Below are 7,190 nucleotides of genomic sequence, written 5' to 3'. Positions count from 1 at the left end.
AACCATTAAACTAAATCATTAAACTAAACCACCAAACTAAACCACTAAACTAAACCATTAAACTAAACCATTAAACTAAACCACTAAACTAAACCATTAAACTAAACCCCCAACTAAACCATTAAACTAAACCACTAAACTAAACCATTAAACTAAATCATTAAACTAAACCACCAAACTAAACCACTAAACTAAATCATTAAACTAAACCATTAAACTAAACCATTAAACTAAACCACTAAACTAAACCCCCAACTAAACCATTAAACTAAACCACCAAACTAAACCATTAAACTAAACCATTAAACTAAACCACTAAACTAAACCATTAAACTAAACCATTAAACTAAACCATTAAACTAAACCACTAAACTAAACCATTAAACTAAACCACTAAACTAAACCATTAAACTAAACCATTAAACTAAACCACTAAACTAAACCCCCAACTAAACCATTAAACTAAACCACCAAACTAAACCACTAAACTAAACCATTAAACTAAACCACTAAACTAAACCACTAAACTAAACCATTAAACTAAACCATTAAACTTACCAGAAAGTCTTTCCAGTTCAGTTAAGAATTAAAATTAGTTTTTATCCAATTAATTCACAAAAAATCAGTTTCATTTGTCGATCAGAAATGAGAAAATGAGGATGAGGAACATTAGATTCCTCATCCTAGATTCACATGACCAGAACCAGAACCAGAACCAGAGCGGTTCTGTCTCCGAATCCTGTCCAGATATGTTCTGTAGATCCAGAACTACTTAGAACCACAAACCCAGAGCAGAGTTCTGGTTCCTGACCAGGTCCACCAACATGATCCAGAACCTAAGAACCTGCTGGTTCTGCTGGTGCCAGATCGGCCCGGTTTGAAACTAGTGGGATTGTTTTTACAGGCGGTTCTGGAATCGGTTCCATGTGGGGACCGGCGGGCCGCTGGGTGTGAACAGCGCCGGCTGTTAGAGGCAAATGAAACCGAGCCGTAAATCGGTTCCATCAGCCGGATCCGTCTGCGTTTGGACCGGAGCAGTCTGAGCCGGGTCAGAACCTCTTCCAGCACCAGCCTGGTTCCCACAGTCAGCCCAGGAAGTAAAGAGTCGGACCTTCAGGAGAAACCGATTCACAACAGAACCAGAACAGAACCTCCACATTTTCCACAATAGGAAGGAAACACCCGCCACTTCCTGCCAACAGCTCCCCATCTGCAGAACCAGAACCAGAACCAGAACCAGAACCGCCTTCAGAGGTTAGAGAGGAACACCTGAGGGTTGCTGAAAGCTCTGCAGAACCAGCTGATGGTTCTATTGGAGCATGAAATAGAACCGGCAGGAGGTTCTGGACATTTTATCAAGACAAAGGTCTTTTGGACTCTGGCGTCTTTTCTTCTGGGTTTTTGGTTCTGGTCCACTGGCTCCCTGAGGAAGACCTCTGGGCTTCGCAGGTTTCAGAACCAGGAGTAGGCGATGAGGGAACTCCTGGTGAAACGTTTCGGGTTACCGGTCCAAATCCTGTAGAACTGGAACCATTCGGAACCATCCGGACCCATCCAGACCCATCCGGACCCATCCGGACCCGATGCAGACCGGTGAAGCTGCTCGGTCAGCTGACCTCCTGCACAGGTCACTGACCGACTCAAGCAGTTCTCTGATCACTTCCTGTTCACTGCAAAACATAAAATCTAACAAAGAATTTAACAAGTGTCAGTTTTGACTTTTGAGAGTAAAAGTTTATTTCCACTGGTTGATTATTTCACTACCAGCAAGTGAAATAATCAACCAGTGGAACCAGAACTTTTTATCAATATTGCAGAATTATTGACTTAAAGCAGGTTCTTAAATCTAAAGTTAGTTTTGTCTTATTTTGAAGTGAACTGAGATATTTGCACTAGAAACCAAACTGAATAAGATTTTGTCCTTCAGTGCAGGATCTACTTTCAGCAGTGGATGAATCGAGTCGTTTCAGCCGCTCTGCTCCAATCTGCAGCTGTTTACTCTGGAGTGACTCATCTGTCCACACAGAGCATCTCTGTCACACATCAAAGCCCAGCCAAATGAGGCGATGAGACAACGGCAGCGGGCCCTGAACGCACCACAGACAACTGTACACAGGCCCTGAACGCACTGCGAACACGACCCTACGCAGACTCTGAACGCACCACAGACATCACCGCAAACACAGACCCATGAACGCACCGCGGAGGGGCCCATAAACACGCCAGGCAGAGCGATGCTGCGGCGGGAGCAGAACCAGAACTATGAGCGAAACGTGACATTATAAACGGAACCAGAACCAAACAAGGTAACGGCAGCAGAACTGCATCAGACAGATGTTGGTGTCTCCAATCAGTGGCGGCCCCCCGCGGCTCCCCGCGGCCCTCAGAGGTCAGTGAAGTGACCCTGAGCTGGTGGCCAGAATGGAGCCAACAAAGGCGGGTTTATTCTGCGGGTTTATTCTGCGGCCGAGCAGCCAGGGGAAGGCCGGGGTTAGCGCGCCGAGCAGGGGATGAAAGTGCTGTCAGGAATGTCGCTAATGATGTGTTCAATTAAGTTCAGTTAGCCTAATTGTCCTCTGTGTGTGGTGAGGGACGGGGAGCAGCGGGGAAGATAAACAGGGACGGACTCTAAACAGGGACAGATAGATATTGTCCTCAGCTGCTAAACAGAGGTTGACACTTGGTCTCCGCAAGAACCCAGTCATCCCTGCGCTCCGGTTCCCGCCATGGCCCGAAATAATTACTGCGCTCCCTGAATGCACCGCTGCTTTCCCAGAAGGCTGCAGGCCCAGCTTCTATGGAAAGCTCTAATGCATTTAATGCTGGGACAGTTTACTGGCCCGCAGGTTCAGAGATCTTCTATGGAGACAGATGCTTCTTCTCAAGCAGCGGTAGGGAAAGTGGGCGGGGCTAAAGTGGATCATAAGTTCACATATTCCTGCTTTAAATGCTTCATAATGTAACAGGTAGCTAAGCTAGTGTTAGCTCACACAGCTATCGCTCCACACCGTGACAAACACTGACACCTAGTGGCCAGGTTGGATTTACATGTTTAAGATCAGAGTTTAATAAAATTTGTTCTGTTGACTTTTAGAATCATCTTAATGTCGTCTTCATAAATAATCATCAAAATTACATTTCATTCAGTTTCTCAACATCCTCTAATGTTTTCCTTTATTCTCTTCATCTGTGGTTCCGACCGGTCCGGTCCGTTCAGCTGATCTGACTCCGGGTCCAGTCAGAGGCGCCCCCTGCTGGTCGGGGTCATTTACCTGCTTCCTTTGCACTAGAATTCATTTTTAATCTGGGATTAGATCATCTCAGTCATAATTCATCTGAAACTCGGCTGAGTGATGCCAAACATCATTCAACTCGTGGTTGAAGCTTTAAGTCGATCACATCGTCTTAAGATTCCATTTTTATTTTGTGAGCATTTCTGAATCTTCTTGATGTGGCAGAAAATATTTTCCAGGTCAGAATGAAGAATCAAAGCTTGAAAGAGTCTGAGCTGATGGGATCATTAGCTCCAGAACCTCCAGTCTAAACTCAGGCATTAAAAGGGAATCTGCTCCCAGAGAAACGCCGGTAAATGACGAGTCGGGTTGCTGCAGTTTGTTTGGAAACCAGAGCTGCTGCAGCACAACCTCAGCCGCTTCTCTTTCATGAGGGAAAAACGTTGAAGCCGCTTTGTGATCGAATCATTCTCAACTCGACACAAATGTAAATACTTCATCTGCAATGTGCCTCTTCTGATGCTGGATGGGAAAATTGCTTCAAGATGTTGACTATAAAGCGCGCTCCGGCTAACCACAAGTGTTTTTAGCTGCGTCCCACAACTCTGCAGCTCTGCAGCGGCAGCAACATGAAACGTGTTAAATTCCTCCAGACGCTCAGTCAGGCGTTCACATGACAACCCCCAGATAAACGCCCAATAAACCCGAGGCAGAGGACCGGGCCGGTACCGTGGCCCGGGTTCTGGTAGCACCAAAGCCTCCCAGGTTCTGCTGACGGAGAGAAACTTTCTGGGGCCGTTGATGATCTTCTGGGTTTACTGGCTGAGAAAAGAGCCGTAAACAGAATCCAGTCAGAACCGAGCCAGAACGGGTCCAAAGCTGGACTCCAGCATCTCAGGCCCAGAACGACAGAAACCTTCAGGCTGCTGGACCAGAACCTGACAGACAAGACGCAGGGTTTAATAAAATATAAATGAGTTTATTTACATCGAGTTAATTTAGAGCAGGGATTTTCTTTTTGGCAAACGGATCCAGTTCATCTCCAGAACCGTTTGATCCGTTCGGTTGGGTCAACTGGGTCGGGTTTCGACACAACGACTAGAGAAGAACAGACAATCAAGATCTGGATATTGGAGCATCAAGCACGCGGAGACAGTGGAGAGAAACAACCCCTGTCAACAGGAAGGACCCATCCACCAGAACCAGGATGAGTTCTGGTTCTGCCTGTGAGACCAAACTCTGGGTTAATCACATCCGATGGGCTCAATAAAGTTCTGACTGGTTCTGATCCAGTCGGATCGGTGAAGCCGCTCCGTTCAAATCCGCTTCCTAAAATCTTTTCCATCTGTTGCTCCAGACTCGCCTACAGGAACCCGAACTGCTGCAGCAGGTCCAGAGTCCCGCCCACACGGCGCCGCTGCAGCAGGTAAACTCACCTCCATCTGCTCAGACAACCCAACCGGACCTTCAGAACCAACCGGGCTCACCTTCAGGAACCCTCAGAAGTCCCGGCGCTGTGACCCGCCACCGACCCGGCACCGACCCGGACTTAAAGGTGTTAAACTGCTGTTAAAACGGGCGAAGCGTGCCCTGCAGCTGGTCTGCAGGTTAAAGGTGACAAAACCGTGTTTAACACCTGACCTGCCGCCCACCGGCGCCGCCTGTCAGGACAACAAACGGACCGGAACCCAGCGGCGCCGCCCAGATCCCCGCCGACTGTCAGCAGGTAACGAGGTTTTCTCTGAGAACAGCAGGGGGCCTACACACACACACACACACACACAGTCACACACACACTCACACACACACACACACAGTCACACACACTCACACACACACACACACACACACACACTCACATACACACACACACACACTCACACACACACACACACACACACACACACACACACACTCACATACACACACACACACACTCACACACACACACACACACACTCACACACACACACACACACACACACACACACACACTCACATACACACACACACACACACTCACATACACACACACACACACACACACACACACACAGTCACACACACACACACACACACACACTCACATACACACACACACACACACTCACACACACACACACACACACACACACACACTCACATACACACACACACACACACTCACACACACACACAGTCACACACACACACACACACACACACACAGTCACACACACACTCACACACACACACACACACACACAGTCACACACACACACACACATACACACACACACACACACACACACAGTCTCACACACACACACACAGTCACAGTCACACACTCACACACACACACTCACACACACACTCACACACACACACTCACACACACACACAGTCACATACACACTCACCACACACACACTCACACACACTCACACACAGTCTGCCAGACTCACCACCTCGCGAAGGTGATAATCTCCGTGGTCTCCGGCGCGTCGCCGCCGTCTCCCGCCCGCGCTCCGGCCGCCGCTCCTCCCCCTTGCCTCCTCTTCCTCCTCGCGCCTCCTCCTGTCCCTCGATCTGGACGCTGCCGTCCTCGGCCACTCGCCCCACGTGCAGCTTGCGCAGGGCGTTGAGCAGCGCGGCGCGCGGCACGGGCCGGGTGATGTTGGGCCGGGCCTGCAGGTGGAGCATGTTGAGGATGTGCCTCTTCACCGCCTCCACCACGTCCTGCTGCGCCGCCGTCTCCTCCGCGACGCAGGAGAGTCGCCGTCCGCCGCCGGCCCGTCGCCGCGCCGCATCCGGGCCAGGGCACAAGACGGGCAGCGGCGTCCGGCGGCGACTGGAGCGTCAGGGGCAGCAGGCCGGAGGGCAGGTCCGCCGAGGATCCGCCGCCCTGGACCGGAACCAGAACCAGAACCAGAAGGGTCCAGCCGGGGAACGGCAACACCGACATGTTGCCACCAACCAGAGGGACAAACAGAGTCCAAAAAGTCCAGAAGTGGATGAAAAATCCGTCCGGAGGAAAAGAGTTCCTGCTGCTTTTGTCTGGTTGCTCAGAAGTTTGGAAGCTGAAAGTTGAGCTCAGCTCACTGTCCACCTGCCAAAGCAGGAAAAACTGCAACGAACGAGAGAGAAACACAACGGCAAGGAGAAAATGAGTAATCCGTATCTTTTTGTCAGGACAGATGGCTGCAAAATGTGGAGGCGTCAAGAAAGAAAGAGAAGAAGAAACAAGAAAACAAGAAGAGGAGAAACTGAATGGATGAAGCGACGCGGCAGGACGAAGCTGTTCCTGGTGAATCTGCAGCGAGTGAGAGAGACGGACTAACTTATCCCAGATGAAGGGAGTTCCTCTCTCTCTTTACCTCCGCTCCCTCTCTCTCCCTCTCTCTCTCTCTCTCTCTCTCTCTCTCTCTCTCTCTCTCTCTCTCTCAGTTGAATGGTTTTAGTGGAGTGGGCCGGTCTCTTTCTGCTGCGACTCGCTGAGCCTCTAACATAAGTACAGCCGCCTCCTCCCTCTCCCTCTCTCTCCTCCTTCTCTCCTCTCTCCTCTCTCCTCCTCCCTCCCTCTCTCCTCTCTCCTCCCTCTCTCTCTCCTCCCTCTCTCCTCCTCCCTCTCTCTCCTCCTTCTCTCTCTCTCTCTCTCCTCCCTCTCTCCTCCTCTCTCCTCCCTCTCTCCCTCCTCCCTCTCTCTCCTCCTCTCTCTCCTCCTCTCTCCTCCTCCCTCTCTCTCCTCCTCTCTCCCTCTCCTCCTCCTCCTCTCTCCTCCTCCTCCCTCCTCCTCTCTCCTCTCTCCTCCCTCTCTCCTCTCTCCTTCTCCTCTCTCCCCTCTCTCTCTCCTCTCCCTCTCTCCTCCTCCTCTCTCCTCCTCCCTCTCTCCTCCTCCTCTCTCCTCTCTCCTCTCTCCTCCTCCCTCTCTCCTCCTCCTCCCTCCTCCCTCTCTCCTCTCTCCTCCCTCTCTCCTCT

The 7,190-nt window shown here is 50.3% G+C and overlaps 1 pseudogene; it reads right to left on the bottom strand.

Moving 5' to 3' along the window:
* Positions 1-6,720, bottom strand: part of LOC129357337 (inhibin beta A chain-like) — an 11,404-nt pseudogene extending 4,684 nt beyond the window's left edge.
* Positions 6,721-7,190: the final 470 nt, after the last annotated feature.

The sequence above is a fragment of the Poeciliopsis prolifica genome, unplaced genomic scaffold (genome assembly GCF_027474105.1).
Source record: "Poeciliopsis prolifica strain line A6 unplaced genomic scaffold, Auburn_PproV2 SCAFFOLD239, whole genome shotgun sequence".
NCBI classification, from domain to species: domain Eukaryota; kingdom Metazoa; phylum Chordata; class Actinopteri; order Cyprinodontiformes; family Poeciliidae; genus Poeciliopsis; species Poeciliopsis prolifica.
The sequence above is the reverse complement of the archived record's forward strand: the minus strand, read 5'-3'. Positions and strand labels throughout refer to the sequence as shown.